Source organism: Molothrus ater, chromosome 19, assembly GCF_012460135.2.
Source record: "Molothrus ater isolate BHLD 08-10-18 breed brown headed cowbird chromosome 19, BPBGC_Mater_1.1, whole genome shotgun sequence".
NCBI lineage: Eukaryota > Metazoa > Chordata > Aves > Passeriformes > Icteridae > Molothrus > Molothrus ater.
In genome coordinates this window covers 12488575-12511533 of record NC_050496.2, presented here as the reverse complement: position 1 = coordinate 12511533, position 22959 = coordinate 12488575, and the positions used below count along the sequence as shown (strand labels likewise).

The window sequence follows — 22959 nt, the reverse complement described above, 5'->3', positions numbered from 1 at the left end:
GCTCCCAGGTCCTTGGGAAAGGCTGATTCATCCCAGCTGGAAGGGGCTGCAGCACAAGGCAGAGCAGAGGCAGCTCACCCTGCCCTTGGCCTGGGCACTGGGACACGTCTGGCTGCAACTGTGCCCTCCCCATGCACGGCTGGGGCAGCACAGCTGCACCCAGCCCCTGGTGCCCTCCCGGCTGGAGCACAGCAAACCTGGAGCACCAGCACCCCCAGCAGCAGAGCTGGGGCAATGGGGGCTTTGGGGACACACACAACACCCCCACACACGTGTGGGCCACCACTGCCTTAGCTGGGGCCTCAGAGGATTCCTGAGCATGGAAACAGCTCAGCACAGAGACATCTCAAGTCCTGGAGCTTCCCTGGTGTGGAAAGCAGAAGAGCTGAGCACAGACCTATCTCTCCCATCTGAGATGCTGAAAAAAAGTTATCATCAAACTTGCCAAAATGTACTCAATTAAAACCCATTTGTAATGCTTTTACATTAAAAAAACAAGTCTCATCTTTCCCACGTGGAGGTCCCCACCTGGGAGAGCAGCAGAAACCACCAAGCACAGCACCACAGGTGACAGGGACAGCCCTGCCAGTGACAGCCACATCACCAGAGCACCTCAGCAGGGCCAGGTGCCCACAGACCATGGCGGCCCCAGGTAAGGGGGGTAAGGGACCACAGGAGCTCTCAGTGCTCCCCAGGACTGCTCCAGCACTGCCCAGGTCCATCCTGGGAGCAGCTGAGGCTCACAGGCAGCATGGCAAAACACAGCAGTGATGTCCTTGCACAGGGAGGGAGGGAATCCCAGGAGGAGCAGGGATGGTTCTGCTCAGCAGCTGCAAGACTGAGAGATTTGGGGGGTGGGGAGCACCCTTTGCATTTCTTTCCTTCTCCTTTGCAAAGAAACAGGGATTTGGGGTTGGATTTCAACTTCATCCAGAAGAAAATAATTTCGTTTGAAAAGGAAGCAGTTGGATTGCTGAACACGCTCTGTCCCTGCTCCCATTGGAACAGGATTTGAGGCACAGAGAGAGTCTCAGGCCAAGCAGCCCCGCTCCTGCTGCATCACAGCATGTGTGTTACCCACCCTGGGGCCCACCAGCGCCTCAGCCTGACAGGAGGGACACCCTGGGCACAGGAACCCCAGCACAGCCAGCAGCCAGCCCCGAGACTGCACCAGCAAAGGCTTCCCATGCACAGGGGCTGCAGGAATCCCTGCTGGGGAGGGGGGGATGCAGGAATCCCTGCTGGGGAGGGGGGGATGCAGGAATCCCTGCTTTTGGGGGGGATGCAGGAATCCCTGCTTTTGGGGGATGCAGGAATCCCTGCTTTTGGGGGAATGCAGGAATCCCTGCTTTTGGGGGAATGCAGGAATCCCTGCTTTTGGGGGGGATGCAGGAATCCCTGCTTTTGGGGGGGATGCAGGAATCCCTGCTTTTGGGGGAATGCAGGAATCCCTGCTTTTGGGGGAATGCAGGAATCCCTGCTTTTGGGGGGAATGCAGGAATCCCTGCTTTTGGGGGGGGATGCAGGAATCCCTGCTTTTGGGGCTGCTGCCCCCAAACCCACAGCTCAGCACACACAACACCCCAGCCCTGAGCCCCCCACAGCGAGGCAGCTCCTGCCACCCACCCTGGCACTGCTGGGGGCTGTGGGTGCTGTGGTGCCACCAGGGCTCTGCGGGTGCCTGTGCCGAGGCTTCAGCTAAATTTGAGCTGGGCAGCGCCGAGCAGGGCAGCAGAGCTCAGTGCGTGCCGAGTATTTATATCCTGCCCGCCGCAGCATCCCTTTGTAAGGCACGGAGCCGTACAGGCAGGGCTGTCACTTCAGCCGCGTGTTACAAGTGTTTGATATGGAGATTTTGGCAGTGGGAATGGATGTACCTCGCTGAGAGGTTTATGTAAAATGACAGCTTCTGGAAAATGAAGCACTCAGATATAAAAAAAAAAAAAAAAAAGAAAAGTACAAACAAAAGGGAGGGAGGGGAGGCCTTCGCTCCACGAGGCCAAAGCAGATCTTTCCTCCCCGCTGGCCCCGAGCAGCTCCCACCCAGCACAGCAGCGACACAGCACCGACCCCACCGGCTCTGCTGGGCTGGTTCAGCTCACACACGCTGGAGCTGCCCCATTTCCATCCCATCCCATCCCATCCCATCCCTCCTCCTCCTCCTCTCCCCTGTTTACGGGCTGTGCCTTCCATCGCCGCTGCGCGGGGGCGTGCGCGGGCGGCGGGAGGAGGATGCCCGGGAGCGCTGCTGTCAGCGGCCGGGAACCGCTGCGACTCCGGCCCGGCACGGGGACACGGCACCGACAGCGCCGGGCACCACCGGGAACCGCTGGGACTCCGGCCCGGCACGGGGACACGGCACCGACAGCGCCGGGCACCGCCTGGGCCCCTCCCGGGCTCGCAGTGCGGCTGGGACCGGGGATGCCGCACCCACGGAGCCGGGCCCCTGTCACCCTGCCGTGCCTGGGACAGTGCTGAGCTCCACATCCACCAGAGGCTGCTCTGGCAGGCGCTGCTGGGGGAGGCACCGCAAGGGGAATGGATGCAATCCCACCCCCAGACAGACCCAGACCCGTTTCCTGGGGGGTGGGGAGCGTTTGCTCCCTCGCTGACTCCCAGCACTCGCCTCGCCTGACTCCATGGAGGCAGCGACAGGCACCCCCAGCAGGGCCATCTCGGCCAGGAAGGAACGTGGAGCAGCACCAGAGGCTGGAGTCTGGCTCATCCTTCCAGAGGCACAGCCAGCTCCCCCCCTTGGCTCTACACCCTCCTCCAGCCCTGTGCCCAGCGGGGGGATCCGTGCCACGGCCGAGGTGGAAGCAATTCCTGCTGCAGCTATAATGATCCATAAAGAAGCTGACTTGTTTCTTACCTCTCTGAAATGAAGGATGGTGATTACCCTCCATCCCAGTCCACAAAGCCTAATCCAAATTGATGGCCTCCCAGAGATTGCTTCTCTTGCCTCTCACCAATCCAATACCCAGCTCCCCTACACACATCGACTCAGGAGCAAAACGTCAGCGTAATTCACGCAGGCTCGGGCGGGAAAGGCCATTTATCCTGCAGGAAAGGCTCCTGGACAAGACATTACATTAACAGCACGTTAGGGAGAGGTGGCAGTGCCAGCCTTGCTCCTCCAGGCCACAGGCAGCAGGGCAGGGAGCCGCTCCAACCCCTCTGCAAGGTGTGGAGGTGCCGAGGAGCAGCAGAGCTGGGCACAGCTCCCGCTCGCTATAAATACCCTGGAGCAGGACTGACAACAAAGGCAGCAGCTGAAGCAGCACCACGCACGCCAGCAGCACAGCACAGCCACCCAGGGAGCTGCTCTGTCTGTCCCCACAGCCCAGGGGACCTGGGGGAAAACCCTTTGATGTCCCATCCTGGGCAGGAGCCTGGCACACGTGTGTCTGTGCCCCTGGCACAGGGAGGGGGTGCCCCAGCAGCAGCAGGGCAGGCAGCAGGAGAGCCTCAGCCACGGGCCCAGGACACGAAGCCTGGGGATGGATGGCAGGGATGTCCCTGGAGCACCAGGACCGGGATCCACTTCACCGAGAGCCTCCACTGACCTTGGGCATCGCTGAGCAGGAGCCCTGGGGCCCCCATAGGCCGGCAGGGCACCGAGGGCTCCCGCAGCCTCCCCAGGGCACCGGGGGCTCCCGCAGCCCCGCCGGGGCACCCGCGGCCCGGCCTCACACAGCCCGTGTCTGCCCTGCCCGCGCTGCTCCGCTCTCGTCCTGATCGCGCTGCAGCGCAGGTGTGCGCGGAGCCCCGCGGGAGAGCCGGCTCTCTAATTACACAGATAACAGCAAATGATGACAACAGACCACCGCGGGGACCGGCGGGGCCGCTGCCGCTCCCGCAGCGCGGCTCCGGCCTCGGACGGCTCTGCGCTCGCTCCCCGCAGCCCTGGGGATGCGGCCGCGGAGGAAAAAACAGGAGAAGGAGGCAGGGAGGGAGGGGAGCGGGGTCTCTTCACCCGGAGCCCACTGCAGCCCTTCTCTCTCCCGGCACCGCGCCCGCTGCTCCCTGCGCACCCACGAGAGGCTCCATCCATCGAGATGGGCAGGAGGGAAATGTGCCCTGGGCAGGGTGAGGCCAAAGCCACGGCACCACCTGCCCTGGGGGGCACCAGGAAGCCCTGGGAGCCCTCGCCTGCATGTGCAGGGGCACCCTCGGCGCACAGCACCCACAGCCAGCAGCAGGGCAGGCGGTCCCTGGAGCCGGCACAGGGAGGGACGCCCATCCCGGCTCCGGCACCGGCCCAGCCCGCGGGAAATGTCTGCGGGAGCAGCTGGAAGAGCCGGGGGAGCCCTGACTCACCGGCTGCCATCGCTCCCGCCCCGCCGCGGGTGGGCGGCTGCGCCACCAGGGCTGAGCGGGGATGTGAGGGGGGGCTACGGGAGGGTATCCCCGGAGAACCAGGAAAACAAACCCAAAGCCGAGCGATATTCACGGAGCCAGCACAGCCACCGGCGTGCCCGACCAGCAGGAGGATCCCGAGCAAAGCCAGGAGGACCCAAGGGCTGCTCCAGTCCCTCATCCTCCCCAAAATTCTTCTCGAAGCAGATGTGCCCTCAGCGGCAGGCCTCGGTGCGTGCATGCGCATGTGTTTTCATCCCAGTCTTTAAATGAGGTCTTTGCTGAGAATTTACAATTCCCTCATGGCCTCAATCTTGCAAAGATTGCTTTTTTAACACTGTTGGGCTTTAATTCTAATAAGCCTCCTCTTTATTACGGAACCAGGTCACATTGCCTTGACACGGCGAGAAAATCTTTCATCGGGAAGGAAAATGGAGAAGGGAAAAGAGAAAGCAAGGAAGGGAGGAGGAAGACGGGGACACAAGCAAACAGAAGCGGCTCCCCCGAGCCCGGGGACTCCGCGAGCCCAGGGAGGAGCCGGCGGGCAGGGGCAGAGCCGCCCCGCGGCGCCGCTCGCACCCCGGACGCGCAGGATTATTTCTGGTGCGGCTGCACTTCCCACGCAGCCTCCCACCCTGCGCTGCTGAAAGCGCCAGGAGGAGCAGGGGGGAAGCTTGACAAAACTTTGACAGAATGAGGACAGAGTCCAGCCCTGCCCGGACAGACGGCGCACGGTGCCCGGTACCGGGCGGGAGCAGCAGCGGCACCGGGAGCCGCCAGCCCCGCTGCCGGCAGAGAGCAGAGCCCCACACGGCAGGGTGCAGGCAGCCCGGCTTCACCTGGCCCTCCGACACCTGCTCAAGCGGCCGCTGTCCCTTCGGCGGCTCCAGCACTGAGCAGGGGGGCGGATTCTGCCTCCCCCTGCTCCCCAGCCCCTGGGGTTTGCCCAGCTCAAGGCACATAATCACAAACCACCTCTGCCAGTGTCTTACGCCATGGCCATCGTCACAGAAACAGGCTGATCTCACACCCGCTGGGGTCCCCATTGCCCACACCTGCCACCTCCCAGCGCTGGATTGGGGGCAACTCATTTGGGACTCATTAAACCCCCTCCCTCCACCGGCTCCTGGGCAGCGAGGCCCTGTCGGCCCAAGCACAGTGAGATGGGGCTCAGGGCACTGGCCCCTGCTCCCAGCGCCTCCCAGCAGCCCCAGTGCCCTGTGCCAGCCTGGTGGCACACAGTGGGGGCACAGCAGTGTGTGACCGTGGCACATTTCATGGCACCAGTGACACCAGCAGAGCAGCCTCCTTCCCCACCTGCTCCAGAAAACTGCTCTGGACAGCCCGGGCTGAGCTCCACCACATCACACAGCCCAAGCAGGAGCCTTCTCCAGGGTGGGCAAAGGGACAAGGCTCCAAAGCCCAGGGTGGCAGCGGGGGAAGGCCACGGCTGCTCCAAATGTAGATGTTTAATTCTCAACACTGGCAGCTGCACTCAAGGCAGGAGAGGCAGGGAAGCCATGCACAGGGGTAACCATGGCAACTTCACGGAAGTTAAATAAAAACTTCTTTAAAAAAAGCTAACGAGGTCCCTGAATCATGCTTTATCAGCTGTGTTGCTATAAAGATCGAGATCCAGCCAGCTCAGGATTCCTAATTACTCCTGCAATATACTGGAGAGAGCTTTATTTAAAAAAAAAAAAAAAAAAAAAAAAACTGGCTATGCACAGAACAATTTGGGCCTTTCTCCACGCTGGGATTTGCACAGTCCATGAAGCACCTTCCCAGATGGAGCTGCTGCTCAGAGCCTTCCCGGTGGCTCAGGGGCTGCACCCCAAGCCCTGTTCTTGTGGGGGGACCCAGGGAGAGCCCCACGAGTGCTGCTGCCACATCCTGCCCCGGCAGCACAGCACTGCCTGCAGGAACACCCCATGCTGGGGCTGGATCCTGGCTCGGGGTGCCTGCAGCAGGGGCTGCCCACGGCCCCCCTGGCACAGGGGATGTTCTCCAGCATCACCCACCACCCTGCACGCAGAGCCCTGCAGCCCTGAGCCTGCCAGGGAGGGACTCGGGCACCAGGCAGGGACACCCTGACCTCAGGGACCACCGTGCCAGGGCCAGAGAGCAGCCCAGGCAGTGCCCACCCCCAGCAGCTCCCATCTCCAGGGCACAGAGCTGCCATCGCTGCCACGAGCCAAGGCACAGACCCCAGGAGCTCCCCAGAGCCCTTTTCCTGCAAAACAGGCTCTTGGGGAAGCCCTGTAAGGCCTGGAGAGTGAACAGACCCTCCCAGGCCACAGGCAGACTGTGCTGGGGCACACCCACACCCCAACAGCCCCCAGCCATCAGCGACGGCCCCAGCGCCGTCTGGGAAATTCCACCAAAGCCCATTTCCATCAGCCACGGCACCAGAGGCCGCCGGAGGACCCAGCAGAGCCAAAGGCCTGCATCAGTGCCCAGGGACCCCCCAAAGCCACGGGCACAGGACAGCAGCGCCATCAGCCCCAGCTGTCCCACACAGCCTGAGCCCCAAAGGGCTCGGGGGCACCGAGACCCCAAAGCCACCATGCTGAGCCAAGGCACGCCAGGCTCTGCAGGGAGAGGGCTGCACCACGAGCAGCTTTAAAGGGTTATTTGAGTCTTTATTTTCACAGCTTATGGTAAGAGTAAGTGAATTATAAGTATTATTTACTATATTTTTAAACTCGTTTAATTTAAGCTGATTCTGAATGGAAATTAGAATCCAATTAAAATGTGGGGGGAATGTCAGCGTTTTGAAGCAGATTATTAAGCAAAGCTACATTAAACACGTTGGAAGCATAAATATTGGGGAACAAGTTCTATATTTACAAGAGGATTTATTCAGCTAAGAAGTATCATCCATGGCCCAGGAACTGAGGAACCCCTTATCAAGGTCAAGATTTTATCAGCAGGTCTCAGATTCTCACATCTGTGTTTCACCCAGAGCTTGATTAAGAGTTTAGAAGCCTGGAAAACTCTCCCTTTTGCTCCAGCTCCTGCTTTAGAATTAATTGTTTATTGATCCAACAGGAGGAAAATATTCTCTCTTGCTGCAGAGGAGCTGCCTGGAGCTGAGCCTGTTGTCAAAAGCTGTTTTATCACTTCCATAAATTCCAGCTGTGGTGACTTCCTCAGCTCCAATGGCCCTGTTTCCCCAGACACCCTCACAGGTCCCTCTGGTGACTCTGGCAGGTCTCAGCTCCCAGGCCAGTGCCCGCATTCCCACTTCCAGGAGCCCCCAAACCCAGCAGGCTGCCCAGAGGGAGCAGCAGTGGCTCCATTCCAAATCCGCTCTTATGAAAATCCCATTGCACCCCCAGCTCCTGCCTGGGCAGTGCTGAGTGCCAGAGGGGCACAGGGGCCCAGGGAGCGAGGAGGGAACCTGCTGGGGCCTGGGAACCCCCATCCTCGTCCTCATGCCCATCCCAGCATCTCACACCTCCCACAGAAGCACCAGCCCAGATTCCAGAAGAGCCTTTTTTACATCTTTCTTCCCCCAGGTAGAAAAGCACCCCAGAGGGGAAATGGGGCAATCTGGCAGGGTCCATGGGAGTGTGCACTTCCTCCCACCTCTGGGAAAACCAACAGCAAAGAACTGGGGAAAAAACAGCTTTTCCCAGCAAGAAAACCCTCTGGATCCCCTTCCTCGCACTCAGGATCCATCCCCTCAGCCCTGAACTCCCAGGTGAGAAGGGTGGCAGCAGGAGGGGACACATCCACAGCAGGTAATGGAACAGGAAAGGGGATCCTGTGCTCCTGTGTTCCTGTGTCTGTTTTTACCCATTAGAAATTCAATTTTGTCTCGTCAGGAAGAGCCAAAGATGCCTGGAGCATCTGCATGAGAGCAGAGCAAAGGGGAGAGCTGCCTTAGACTGCTTTATCAGGGGTGCAAAACAACTGGAACCTCATAACTAACAAAATGACAGATTTTGCTTCCTCGTCTGGTACACCCCAGCCTGTCAATTAATCTGCAGGAACACACATCCCAAAATACCTCCAACAACTCCAGCAGAAAGCACTGGAACAGCACCAAGAGCAGCCTGGGCAGCGAGAGGAGGAGGAAGGAGAAGCTGCTGTCAGCAGCCAGCCCAGGCAGGGATGGAGCATTCCCATGGAAGAGCTCGGGGCTGGCAGCAGCTCCCTGGTGATGCCCGAGGAGCTCCAGGCACAGCTCCACGACTGCAGCACCCCCAGCACAACCCCCCAGCTTGCCCTGACCCAAAGCTCCCCCCCAGCTCCCCTTTCCCTGCCACGGCCCTTGGAAAGGAGCAGATCTGCCAGAGGGACTCATTATCCACTGAGCTCTCACCCCGAAAGGCTGTAAATTAAAAGAGAACTCAAATAAATTACGGAACTTCCCTCATGCCTTTTATTATCTCAATAACCTTCAGAGGGATTTATCCACCGTCAGCTGAGCAGCCGAGAGCCGCACCAACAAACCAATTCAAGAAATGCACAGCTGAGAACCCTCACACACCAAAGCAGGAGTTTGGCCCAAGCAGCTGCTGCAGAGGGCACTGGGGGGACCCTCACCCCCAGTGCCTGAACAGAGCCGGCTCAAGCCCCACCAATGCACTCCCTCAGCCACGGTGGCAGAAGAACTCAACTGTCCCATGCCGGTGGCACAGAGGAGCCCTGCAGGGCAGGGTGGCAAAGCAGCAGCAGCTGTGGAGGGACAGGCTCTGCCACCAGCACAGCCTGCCTGGGACGCCACCCTGGTAATTCAGAACGACATGTTCTGGTGATGGGAGATGGAGAAACAGCGAAAGGGAAAGGGAAAAGCCCCAGCCCGTGCCACAGCGGGGCTGTGTCAGTGAGGGCTGTGTGGAGGGCACGCTGCTGGCCAAGGAAGGCTGCAAGAAGGGGTTTTCCAAAGGGGGCGTCACAGACAGCAGGGTCTGTACCCTAAAACATCCTAAAACCTCCCAGGCTGCCCAGGAGCAGCAGGACAGGACAGGAGAGGCACTGCCACAGCCCTGCCACCAAGCACAGGGTGCCCAGCAGAGATGCCAGCCTCGTACCAAGAGGGCTCCCAGGGAGGGGCCTGTCAGCAACGCCTCCTTCAGCACCTCAGTCCTGCAGTGCCTGTCCCACGCCGTGCCCAGACTGCCAGGGAGGAGCAGGAGCTGCCACTGCCAGCCCTTCCCAGCCCTCCGTCCCCCTGGCAGAGGCTCACAGGCTGCTGTGGTTGTGTGCCCTGTGCCAGGGCTCTCTGCCGTGCCAAACAGCCACACAGACCACGCCAAACGGGGTGGGGGGAAAATAAAAATTCCTCAGGGTTTTCTGTGAACCAACAAACAGAAGCTCAGCACCTCTGCCCAGAGCCAGGGATGAGCTACGACCAACAGGCAGGTCCAGGCAGCCCTGCCAGCCCCAGCCACTGCAATCAGCCCTCCTTGAAAATTAGCAACTCCGGGCTCTTTCTCCATCTGTTAGCCAGAAAAAACAGCCTTAATTTCTTGCTTTGTGAGGCTTTATCAAGCCTCAACCATTTTAGCCTGAAAACAGGAAGCTGTTTGGGAAGCAGAGTGCCTTCATCTCGGCACCATACCCAGCACGGCCAGGCCTCCAGCTCGGGGTATGAGCAGATTGCAAACAGCACCAGGCAGCAGGATGCACCCCCAAAACACTGAGAGCTGAACCACAAGCCCTGGACATCCCAGGGAACGATGGGCACCTTAGAAGGGAAAAAGAACAGGGCACTCACCAATGGTGAGCTGTGCCCACCCTGGGCTGTGCCCCCCAGGACACAACACAGCAGCCAGAGCTGCCCTGCCCCAGCGCCAGGCATCGCTGGAGGCAGCGAGCGAGTGCCAAAGCTTCACCAAAAGCAGCCGAAAATAGCTGGGATTGTTAATGTCACGCTCACTGGAGTGAGAAGCTGAGAAATCCCTGCTCCCCCCATCCCTCCGCCTGCACACACGAGCGCTGCCAACGCCTTGCCAGGCTGCTCCCCCCGCTCCGGGCACTGCCCGTGCCCCCCGTGCCCCACAGCGCCGCTCTTTGCTCCAGGTGAGCCCTGTCGCCCTCGGGGGTGAGCGCTGAGCAGCTCCAGGCACAAACACCTGCAGGGAGCAGGGAACGGCTGGAGAATGGCACTGGGCACTTCCACACGGGTAAGGGCACCGGGCGGTCACACACACCGGGCGGTCACACAAACCCCAGGGGACCCCCGAGGGGCCTTGGCCACGCACCCGCCCCTCCCGGCGCATGAGCCCCGCACGTACCTGCACAGGGAGCCCGTCCTGCAGCGAAATTCCCGGAGAACGGCAGGGATTCAAGAGACGAACAGCCCAGGGAAAGCGGCCTCGCCTGCCCAACTCTGCCCCACAACTGACCCAGAACCTTCTCTTTTGCCTCCTTTATCCAGACTCCACCTCACCCAACTTTTCCTACGAATTCCCTTCACCTGGAGGCTGCGCTGACCGTTAGCGCCAGGTTATTGTTCGCAGCTGTCCCTAATTAAGGGCCATAACGAATCCTTAGCACAAACTTAACGGGGCCCCTGGCACACCGCGCGTCGCCCCCTTGACCGGGCCGCTTTAGCCACGAACCCTCTCGGGCTCCGCCGCCGCGGAACCGGACCCCGGAGCGCAGCGGGGACCGCCCGGTGCCGGGGTGGACGCTGCCAGCCCGGCCTCCCCCGCTCGGCCGGGAGCCGCCGGCCTTCCCCGGGATGCGCTCGGGCAGCGCCTCCCGCTGCGGCTCCCTCCGGTGGGGATCCCGCCCCGGGGCCGCCCCGCTCCCTCCCCGCCGCCGCCGCCCCCGGGCACTCACGCGCTCAGACGGCCCCGCCGCGGCGGCGCAGGGCGGCCGCGGGTCCCCGCCCGCCGAGCGGCATCTCCCGAGCAGCGGCGACCGGGGCGGCCCGGCGGGGCTCGGGCTCTCGGCGCTGGCTCGGGCTCTCGGCGCTGCGCTCCCCGGGCCGCCTCGCACGCGGCTGCGCCCGCGCCACCGGAGCCACCGAGCGCGCGCGCCCGCCCCCGGCCCCGCCCCGCGGCTGCCGCCCCCCGCCCGGGGTCCCCTCCCTCCATCTCTCCCTCCATCCCTCCATCCATCCCTCCCTCTGCGGGGAGACCCGAGCGGGGTGGGGGGCTCGGGACCCTCTGCCCGCTCCGCACACGCTCCCGCCGCTGCGCCAGGAAAGGAGCCGCGTTTTGTCGGTTTCTGCCCCAAAATCGAGCCTCCAGCAGCGGCCCCGGCACGGAGCGGGCTGCCCGGGGCTTCCTCCCCATCCTCAGCAGCACCAGCGCTGCGGCCCCGCGGGTGGCGAGGAACAAAGAGCCCCGGACAAGCCGGACCAGGCACACCGATTGCATGGCTGTGCATCCACCGGGGCACGGGGTGGGATGCCCGGGCACCGAGAGGGATGCCCGGGCTCGCGTCAGCCCCTGGCAGGACGGGAGCGGGGAAGGGGCTTTCCGATCCTCACTGCAAACACTGCGAAACGCGAGGCGGTGCCGGCAGCCCGCAGGATGCGGGTCTGGAGCATCCCCCAGACTCACTAAAGCTCCGTGCGTGTCTCAGCCCCTTACCCTTCCTTCCCTTTCGATCGCATGCAGGGATGTCCGGGCAGCGATCCGGGCATTCCCAGCGCAGCTGGAAGCTTCCCGTGGCGTTATGCAAGAGCAGAGCTCCGGCATTCGCGGCTCTCTCGCTCTCGGCCGCTCATCTCCTCCCCTGGGGACCGGCGCAGGCCTGCGCTATCGGCCCGAGCAGAGCCCGGCTGTCAGCGGGGCTGCTCTGCCCCTTCCTGGGCTCGCTTCCATCCCGGAGAGAGCCGGGAGCCGCTCTGGCAGCCAAAGCCCCGCATCCGTGGGGATGTCACGGGCTGTGACAGTGACCTGCTCCTGCTGGCGCTCCTGGAAGGGGCTCAGCACTTTTTCCCGGCTCAAACGATTTATTTGTGGCTTCCAATAGTTAAGGCTGTGGTGAAGCTCCCCAAGCTCTATTTCCTGAGAAATATCTGGAATATCTACAGCCTGCTTGAGCGGGAAGTTACCTCCTATGAGTTTAGCACAGGGTCATCTCTGGCACTTTCTCAGGTTTCTGCAGAGCCCCCCAAACCAGACACTGCTCCCCTCCCCTCCCGAGGCTCTGAAGCCCGCTCTGGAGAAAACCACCAGGGTTATGCGGAGCCACCAGGCGAGTGAGGACCGTGAACACCCGGGCTGCGCCTCACCCATGCCCACATCTATTTTGTATGATCCGCGGGTATTTTTAGCCCTCGGGCCGCGGCAGCCCTTGTTCTCCCGACAAAGGCAGCCAGGCCCGCTCTCGGCTCTGCCCCGCTGTGCCGCTTCCTCACGCTTCGCTGAGGCTGAGGATGCTTTAGGCAGCACATTTGGAGAACGAGGAGCTGCGAATGCGGGAGAGCTCAGCTCTGCAAAACCCTCCCCGGAGCCGGGTCCGGCTGGCTGCCATCCCGCCCATCCCAGCCATCCCATCCATCCCACCCATCCGTTCCTGGAAGCGCACACCGGTTCCCGCTCGGGAGGCGCAGCGGGAGCGGCGCGGAGCGGGCTCGGGTGCCGGCATTGCTGAACAACCCACCGGAACGGAACGGAACGGGCACCGGGAACCGGGAACGCCGCCGAGGAACCCTCCGGGGAGCCGGCCCGGGATCTCCGGGAGGGCAAGCGGAGGAGAGTCCTCCCGGCCGTGGGAGAGGAGGAGGAGGAGGAGGAGCGGGCGGGGGATCATGGCTGAGGATGCACGGAGCGGCAGCGGAGGGAAGAGCAGCCGCTGGAAACGGCACAAGGCAACAAACCCTGCAAGGCTGTGTGTGAACCGCGGGAACAAGTACTACTCTGGGGAAAAAAGATGGTTTTCCTTTTTCCTTAGCCGATTTCACAGCCTATTTGCCATCAGGGCCTTCATTTGGAGGCAGCCAGAGCTGTTTAAATTACGGCTGCTGGGATTTGTTTTACCTCTAAGGAAGATGAGGTTTTCCTCAGAGCTGTGGCTGGAGTACAGAGATGACAAGACCCAGTGCGGCTCCGTCTGGGTATTTCCCTGGACACAGCTGCTGGAATGCAGAGCCCCGCGGCTCTGGGGATCCCCTCAGGCCCCAGGGCTGAGCACTGTGCCCCAGCCAGGCAGCCGGCCCTGGAATCTCCTCCACGGGGCCACAGAGGCCGCTCAGCCCCAGGGAGAGACACGAGACAATGAGGCAAGAGCCCCCACATCCCCCCAGGGCCCTCAGGGAGCCCCGGCTTTGAGGTGCCCAAAGGATGCCCAGCCCCTCCTCAGGACTCTGCCCAGAAAGGGGAGGTTTGCAGCGGGCACGGCCCTGGCACGGCCCTGGCAGCTCAAGCCTGGACCTGCCAAGGGCTTCACGTGCCAGCGCCCGTCCCAGCAGCGGGCTGGGAGCACGGTGCCAGCTGGAGCTGCCCGAACAGCGAGTACCTGCAGCACCCCTGGCCGCAGGGGGGAGGCTGGGAGGGCATGGCAAGAGCCAGGGATGTTTTCTTGGCAAGTGTCAGATGCCCTGACCCAAAAAACCCAAAGCGGAACGTGCAGTCCCAGCGAGGCACTGGGCAGACACACTCAGACTGCAAAGCACCGTGGGAGGAGCAGGGAGAGCCATGCTGATGGGCTCTGCAAGAATGCTTTTTTAAACATAATTTCCGATAGATTTTATAGCTAAGTTATGTAACATAATGAGCAAATCTACAATGCAATTGTCACTGCACATTAACAGCGAAATCCTGAGCCTCTATTACACTAACAAACTTATTAAATCAGTGAACATTGCGCTGCATCAGTCAATTATTGAAACAATGCCAAGATCGGGAGAACAATCTGATATCCATTACAGGGAGCAGGAGCAGCGATGTGACCGGGGCTGCCCGCAGCGCTGCGTGCTTTAGAGCATTCCACGGATTTACGGCACCGACGGCCGCCTCACCTGCCGGCATTGCACAGCTGCTTCCCCTCTCCGGGGAGGGACGGAGCTCAGAGCCAGCCCTGCCGGGTCCCTGCTGAGACAGGAGCAGGCGGGGGAAGCACCGCTGCTCCCACTGCTGGGACTGCCCTGCTGGCAAGGGAGGGGGGCTGCGGTACCAGCGGCACTCAGGGACAGAAACCGCCCTGCAAAAGGCAAAGAAAGCCCTTGGGAAAGCGAGGGACACCCGGCAGTGGCTGCTGCCAGCACTCGGACACCACTGCCCCCTCCCAGGCACCGCCCCGGGCCCCACCGCTGCACTGATCCCAAAGCAGCCAAAGCCTCATCCTGGCTGCCCACCCTGAGCCCCTTCCCAAAGCCTCATCCTGGCTGCCCCCCTGAGCCCCTTTCCAAAGCAGCCAAATCCTCACCCCTGCCTGCCCACCCTGAGCCCTTCCCAAAGCCTCATCCTGGCTGCCCACCCTGAGCCCTTCCCAAAGCCTCATCCTGGCTGCCCACCCTGAGCCCTTCCCAAAGCCTCATCCTGGCTGCCCACCCTGAGCCCTTCCCAAAGCCTCACCCCTGCCTGCCCACCCTGAGCCCTTCCCAAAGCCTCATCCTGGCTGCCCACCCTGAGCCCTTCCCAAAGCCTCATCCTGGCTGCCCCCCTGAGCCCCTTCCCAAAGCCTCATCCTGGCTGCCCCCCTGAGCCCCTTCCCAAAGCCTCATCCTGGCTGCCCCCCTGAGCCCCTTCCCAAATCCTCACCCCTGCCTGCCCACCCTGAGCCCCTTCCCAAATCCTCACCCCTGCCTGCCCACCCTGAGCCCTTCCCAAAGCAGCCAAATCCTCACCCCTGCCTGCCCCCCTGAGCCCTTCCCAAATCCTCACCCCTTCCTGCCCACCCTGAGCCCTTCCCAAAGCCTCATCCCTGGAGCACCAGGGCAGCAGCAGTGGACGCAGCAAGGCCAGGATTCAGCTCCCACCTCGCTGCCCCTCTCCAGGGAGCTGGCAGCAGGCAGAGCAGGCAGCTCTGTGCCCACATGAGCTCATCCCTGGCTCCAGGGCTGCAGCCACCCACTGCCACGCAGATTGCCAGGGCAGGGCACTGCTCCAGCCCCAGGATGGGGCGTGAGAGGGCTGGCAGGGGATTGGCCCTGCAGACCCCCAGCTCTCACATCCCCCTGGACCCTGTGAAATCCCATCAATGCCAAAGTGACACCCTCAGGAGATTGTTAAATGTGAAATGCGGTGAGCCTGGGGAAACCTGCGAAGATGTCCAAGCAAACACCTCAGCAGAGTGTGCCTTGCACCTCGGTGAAGTGATTTGACACAGCACTAATTATGCAAATTAATCATCAGTAAATTAGATCCTTGGTTATTTATTTATTTTGCATTCTGTGCTGCAGCCCAGCAGGAGCAGCACCCGGAGAGAGGAGCAGCTCCGCTCCGGCTGGGAAGGAATGTTTGGTAACACGTTGCATGATCTGGCCTCCCCACATTCCTCCTCAGATGAAATTTGGAATTGATTTGCTGGTATCACACCGCTCCCAGCCCTCAATATGTCATGGCAGCTAATGAACCGTGCCACAGACACATTTATAACCCACTATTAGCTGCTTCCAGCGCAAAGAGATTTTTTTTTTTTCCTTCTTTGCTCTGATGTTCTAAAACTTGTAAAAACAAACCAAACATCACATACACAGAAAAAAAACCCCAATCACCAGCAACAGCAGAATCACCACAGCAAACATGTGTCCTGAAAGTGAGCTACCTGTGTGACTCCCATCCTCCCTCCTGGACCCAGCTCTCAGGCTTCAGAAAAGGCCCTGGACAATGACCCAAAATCCCCCTGATTTTGCCCCGGGTTCCTTCCCAGCCCTGCTCCCTCCAGGCAGAGCAGAGAGAAAGGAGCTTCCAGCCCCAGCTCCCTCCCCACAGCAGCAGCTGGAGCTGGGATCTCGCTCCTCAGGGGGAGCAGGAGGCGATGCTGGGGACAGAACTGGACAGGCCCAGGGAGGCAGGGACATTCCCCTTCCTCCCCTTCCCTCCCAGCCTCATCCACGCCCCACGACGGCAGCGACAACTCTGTCGGGGGAGCAAGAGCTAACTCAATTTACCGGGATCACTGAGGAGGAAATAATTTCCTATTCTGCATGGAATTTCATATCTGAGAGCATGAACGGCCCTGTTCCATCAGAGATCTGCTCCTCCCAAACATCCAGCTTTACTTTTGGGGGCAGTGGCCTGCCAGGGATGGGCAGGGACGGGGCAGGGACGGCGCTCCCGGAGCCAGGAGAAGCAAACAGAGGATCCTCCCATTGCCATGCACCGTGTATTCCACAGGAGCTGCTGCTCCTCCCAAGGGAGCCTCGGCCGGTGGCCTGGCACTGCCACCCAGTGACCTGGCACTGCCACCCGGTGCCACTGAACAGCCAAAATGGGGCTGCTTCTGAGCCCCCCAGTTTGCTCCTCCATGCACAGAGGAGCCTGGATTGGGCACACCAGGATCCAGGAGAGCAGAATTTTAGCACAGGGAACCTTCGCCGTGGCTGAGCATGCCTGGGGTGCTGCTCACCTGGATCAGCACAAGGTGATCGCTGCAGGGGGATGCCAGCGCTCGGTGTCCCACAGGGTGTGCACTCCCCAGGGCTGGTGCTGCAGGTCCCTGTCACTGTCCCAGGGACGGGCACACCCCCTTGGCACAAACCCAACATCTCTGGTGGAGCAGGAGCCACCAGGGCTGGGCTCCCCCCGAGGATGTGCCAGCCTTGTGCTGGAGACCCCCAGCCCCTTTGCTTCACTGCTTCCCTCTCCCTGCCCTGGCGACGCCTCTTTCCCCTCACACACACACACAGAAGCGATGATAAGTAGCAATAATTTTCCTTCTGTATTTGTGTCACCAAAACTTCCAGCTAATTCCTGTAGCTGCCAGCATGGAGGCACTAATACCTCTGTGAAAGACAAAGCAATTATTTCTAAACATAGCTTGTTCCTTGCACTGTCACCACCCCAGCCACCCAACCCCTGGGCCGCTGTTAGCGTCTCCCTCTAACTAGCAGGGAGGGGGGAAAGAGAACGTTTTTCCCCAAAACCAATCGCTGCTGCTGGCCAGGTGACAGACACCCCACTGCCTGAGCCAGACACAGGCACGGCCGCTGTGCTCCGGTGTCCCCAGCTGGATGGAGACACCGTGTCTGCCGCAGGACCCTCTGCAGCACCAGACCTCGTTGTGCTGCGGGTCTGCTCTCAAGGCATTAAAGCGAGCCATAAAATGACAAGTGAAGTGAAATAGGGGATGTAAGGGAGAATGTAAATGGTGGCACCGGCACAAGCACAGCACCCTCCAAGGGCCTGTCCCCACTGCCCAGCACCCAGGAGGGGACACAGCCAGTGCACGGGGGTCCCTGCCCCTCCCTCAGGTGCCCACCCCATGGAGCCGTGAGGGTTCAGAGCCTTGAGGAGGACACGGTGCCCTCAGCTGGCACAGAGCCCCCAGAGCCGTGAGCAGCCCCTGCCCCGGGTGGGCACAGCGGGCACAGGGAGGGGGAAGAGCTGCAGAGTGAAGGAGCAAGCACAGCCTGAGAGGGGCAGTGCCTGGAGGCAGCACCCCTGGGTGACCCACACAGCACCACTGATGCACCTCTAACAGCGCTTTCCAGGGCTCCAGCATGCAGAACCTGCTGGCTCTGGCATGGCAGGGCTCCCTGCCTCCCTCCCTCCTGGCCTCCGAGGGCTTTATGGGACCAGGCAGAGGCTGAGCAGGGAAAACAGGAGCAGGAGCTGCAGCCCTGCACTGGGATTTTGGGCAGAGGCTGAGCAGGGGGAACAGGAGCTGCAGCCCTGCACTGGGATTTTGGGCAGAGGCTGAGCAGGGAAAACAGGAACAGGAGCTGCAGCCCTGCACTGGGATTTTGGGCAGAGGCTGAGCAGGGGGAACAGGAGCTGCAGCCCTGCACTGGGATTTTGGGCAGACACTCAGCAGCTCCCAAATGCTCACACAGCTCCAAGGTGAGGGGCTCACAGCCCTGGGATCCTGCTCTGGCTGCCTCCCGTTCCATCCCAGGGACATCCTCCCCATCCCACCCTGCCCAGAGCTGCCCAGGCTCCTCCATTCCCAGCTGCCACACCTGGGCAAAGTGTCAGGGATGCTCCGGAGCCGCCCACCCCAGGAGCTGTCCCAGGTGTGTCACACCTGCAGCTCCCAGGGGAGGGGAGCCTGGAGCAGCCCTGAGCCAAGAACGGGGACAGCTCCCTGGGAACTGCCCTTAGAAATGTTTCCATCACACTTCATAGTCAACCTGCGGTACCACCTCCAGTAATTAACCGCTACATTTTAATTAAACATTGATTAGCAACTAATTAGTCTAATGATTAGTCACCTGAAGGAGACAAAGCAAAATACTGGGGCTGCCAAGATAGGAGCTGGAGAAGGCAAATGATGAAAGATGAGAGGCAGCTGAAATTCCTCCCCTGCCTCCCTCTGGGCCAAACGCTTCCTCATGGCTTGGCCCCTCACAGACGAAGCCTCGAGGTGAATTTTTCTAATTGTGGCAATTCTGTCAGAATCTCAAGTGAGAGGTGGGAGGAGCCTGAGTTATTTCATCTTTCCCATCTGATCTCAGGTTGTTAATGTGGCTAAAGAGCCTCTCCCAGCCCGAGGAGACTCAGACTGTCACTGTAACAAAGTCAAGGGAGACTTTTGTGCTTTCAGTCCTGCAGTGTCCCGAGGAGACCCCTGGAGAGCACAGAAGCCCCCAGGCCCAGCACTGCACCCCCTGCATCCCTCAGACCCCAGCACTGCACCCCCTGCACCCCTCAGACCCCAGCACTGCATCCCCTGCACCCCTCAGACCCCAGCACTGCACCCCCTGCACCCCTCAGACCCCAGCACTGCACCCCCTGCACCCCTCAGATCCCCCAGCACTGCATCCCCTGCACCCCTCAGATCCCCCAGCACTGCACCCCCTGCATCCCTCAGACCCCAGCACTGCACCCCCTGCACCCCTCAGATCCCCCAGCACTGCATCCCCTGCATCCCTCAGATCCCCCAGCACTGCACCCCCTGCACCCCTCAGACCCCAGCACTGCACCCCCTGCACCCCTCAGATCCCCCAGCACTGCATCCCCTGCACCCCTCAGACCCCAGCACTGCCTCTCCCGGTCACACCCGGGCTGTCGCTGTCGTGCCCTGCCCGCTGGAGGGGCTCCCATCGCTCCACGCCCCTCCCCACACGGCGTGCAGGGCTGTGTCAGAGCCAGCCCAGCGGGGCCGGGCACCCTCCGGCTGCCAGGGCAGGGCAGAGCCCTCGGTGGCAGCGGCAGGACACGGCACAGCCCTGCAGGGTCCCCCCCTCGAGGGGTCCGGGCTGGGGACCCGCGGCCTCTGCCCGCAGCTGGGCACACGCCGGTGCCACCCTGGGACCCGCAGGTCCCTGCGAGCACCCTCCCCACGGAGCAGGACATCAGCTCCTGCCACCCCAAAGCAGCCCCCACGCAGCCAGCCCGGCACTGCACTCACAGGAGCCGGAGAGCCGGGCCAGGTCCCGAAGAGCAGCAAAGCCGCGTCCCGAGGGCTCCGGTGCCGCTGCCGCCCCGCCCGGGCTCGGCTCGGGGCTGTGCCCGCACCCCGCTCTGCACCGGGGCGGCGCTGGATGCGATGTTTGTTATTGCCCTGGTCCCTTCTGTGAGATAATCCTATTTCCCTCCATCACTTATGCCTCAGCAAGCCACTCTGGCTGAGGGTTATGAAAGCGCTCCCAGCGCGCTCCCCCGGCGCTCCGCAGCTCCCTCCCTCCGCCGGCTCCGCTCCCCAGCCCCTGCCCTCCCTCCCTCTCCCTTCTCTTCGCCCTCCTGCCAGCCCGAGCCTCGCCGGCTCCCTCATCCCGGCCCTGCCCATCTCCAGCTCCTCTCGGGGGTTTTCCGGGAAGGTGAAGCGATGACGCCGGGGTTATCGCTGGGGTGCTGAGCCCGGGGAGGCCATCGGCATCGCTGCCCCCGCTCAGGCACGGGAAAATCCCCCAGGGAGGTCACCCGACGGCAGAGGAGGGCAGGATGGGGCGGGCCAGGCTCACAGGGAATAACGCAGGGCAGGAGCCACGGATCCGCAGCCCGGCCCGGCCGGCAGGACCAGGGCAGGAGCCGCCGAGCCCCGGGGGCCCGAGCTGGGGTGCGAGAAGGGTTAAACCAAACCCTCCGGCCGTGCCTCGCTGGCAGGGCTGCGGGACAGCCATGGCCTCGCACGGCTCCGCACGCTGGGATCGCTACAATCGATGGGGTCGGGCCAGGAGGAGGCGGCTGAGTGGATACTGACACCTTTCTCCCGCTCCTCCTCCTCCTCGAGCTGGGGATGGCCCCGCTGGGGAGCGCCCAGAGCTCCTGTTGGGGCTCCCCCAGAGCTCCTGTTGGGGCTCCCCCTGGCTCCCCCAGAGCTGGAGGCAGAGCAGCAGCAGCGGGCAGGGGCTGCCCTGGCACAGGGGCTGGGGCTGGGCTGTCTGCAGGAGCTGCTGCTGCTGCTGGGCACGGCCTCGCTGCGGGCTGGCACACCTGGGCACGGCCAGGAGGTGCCCAGAGAGAGCCCCTGCCCTCCTGCCCTGCCCAGGTGAGGAGCTCCAGCAGCTCCGACCCCGCAGCCTCACGCAGCTGCAGGCGCCGGGCTCTGGCAGCAGGAGGGGCAGCGGCTCTGGCTGTGGCTGTTTCATGCCTCTACAAAGCAATCTGCTCCTTGGGCTCCTCTGTTCCTCCCTCTTATGCAACTGCACAAAATGTAGAGGAAAACAATCCCCTGGATGCTAATTTATCCGAGGAGCTCGAGCAGCTTTGCACAAGGCAGCACTTTCAGCAGGAAAAAAACAAAGGGAACAGCCATGGCTGAAAGGCTGCTCCTGAAATCTGCCCTGCCCTCTGGGACCCTGCCCTGCCCAGCTCCCACAGGGCTCCCTGCCCACATTTCTGCTTCCTACATCCATCCTGCACCCCTGCCTGCACCCATCCCTGCATCCTGCTGCTCCCTGCACCCATCCCTGCCCCTGCCCTGTGCCCACTGGGCAGGCTCTGCTCACCCCCAGAGCTGCCCCGCGGTGCCAATGCCCAGGGATGCAGAGCCAGCCCGGCCTCTGCCAGCCTGGCACGGCGCTGCCGTGCACCTGGGGGTACCTCGGGGTCCCTGCAGTGCCCAGGCCAGGGCAGCAGCGCTGGGGGCAGCTGGGCAGTGCCCCCCACACACACACAGCCCCCGGTGCCAGGCACTGCTGGCACAGGCACCTCTGGCAGTCACAGCTTTCATGGTGCAAACCAAGGGGTTCAGAGCAGCCGAGGCAAGGCATTGATTTCTTGCTTTGCTTTAAGTGCAGCTAACGCAATAGGTAATTTATTTAAATTGATAGCACAGAGAGAAAGTTGGTTTTTCTCTCCTCTGAAAGGATTCTGCCCTGTTGGGTGACCCAGGTGAGCTGCAGAGCTGGGCTGAGGGCCCGGACACCTCCCAGTAGCTGCCTGCATCAGCTTGTCATATTTTTCAATTCATTACAGCCATTTTAGCAAACAACCACTATGGATTTTTTGTTACAACAGCTCTTTCTGTTTAGCTGTGTGTGAGCTGGTAGCTGCCTCAACCGCTCACAGCAAAGCTTTCCCCCCAGGAAGGGGCCAGGGATCCCCACAGCCCCCCAGGCTGAGCAGGGACAGGGGGTGAGGGGCTCCCCCCGTGCAGGCAGCCCAGCCCCAGACTCATCCTTCACTGGAGCCCTCCTGGGACGTGCTGTGGATGCTCAGAGCCCCTGGCACGGGCACAGCATTAAGGGGAGGGAGGAGCAGCCCTGGCTGTGAGTGTGGCTCTGACAGCTCTTGGGATCACCCTGGGTGCCCCCCACAGGATCCTGGGGGTGCTGAGCCCCCACGATGACTGCACTAATGAGGAAATGCTGTAATTACGTGCCCAGCTCCCCTGACCCATCCTGAGAGGACCCGCCCCTGGTGCCTCGGTCAGGGGCGTGGGCACATCCTGCAGAGCCCAGGGGAGCGGGCAGGGGGCTCCTTCCCCCCGGTGAGCCCTGCAAGCTGCGCTGACCCCAGCGAGAGGCAATAAACGGGGAGGAGCAGGGGCTGAGCTGGGGCTCCTCCACCACCGCCCAGGCTCGGCAATCCCGGCCATCCCAGAGGCGGCAGGAGGCAGCCCTGGGTCCCTCCCGATGCCAGGGGTACCGATCACAGCTGGTGCTGCTCAGGCAGCCCTGGGTCTCTCCCGGTCCAGGGGTACCGATCACAGCTGGTGCTGCTCAGCCCTCCCGCCCTGCAGGCGCTCCCACCGCCGCCGCCGCACCGCGCTGATTGCACGATAGGGAACATCGCAAATGCAACTTGTTGCCTCTTTCCCAGAGTAATTAATTTCATCTGTATTGAACAAATGACATAATTTGAGGATTTCTGGGTTATGGATTAAGTAAAGACCAGATGAGAGCATCCTCATTGGCTTGGAGATTAATTAACAGTGTGAAGTGAAGCGAGCTCTCTCCTCTGCCGTGGCTGCTGCAGTTCCAATCCACCTGCCCTGCGCTGGGAGCAGCACTGCCATCCATCGGGGCAGGAGCTCTGGCCAGCGCTGCTCCCCACACCGGGGCACGGGGGAATGCCACGGAACAAAGCCACCGTTCACGTCTCCTCCTCAAGGCCTCCTGCTCCTGCCCGGCTGAGCACT

At 61.8% G+C, this 22959-nt stretch overlaps 1 protein-coding gene across 11 annotated transcripts in view; it reads right to left on the bottom strand.

Moving 5' to 3' along the window:
* The window catches only part of RBFOX3 (RNA binding fox-1 homolog 3), a 140349-nt gene that overhangs the window by 95822 nt on the left and 21568 nt on the right, over nt 1–22959 (bottom strand). For 3 of the 11 annotated variants that reach the window (XM_036394302.2, XM_036394310.2, XM_036394307.2), the window contains exon 1: nt 11158–11273. The exons of 1 other annotated variant lie outside the window; for it this stretch is intronic. The gene's annotated coding sequence lies outside the window, so the exon portion shown is untranslated. Of the gene's footprint in view, nt 1–10607; nt 11000–11157; nt 11281–19785; nt 19938–22959 lie in introns of those variants that run through there. 7 more of the 11 variants (XM_036394312.2, XM_036394313.2, XM_036394305.2 and 4 more) reach the window with 6 other exon arrangements.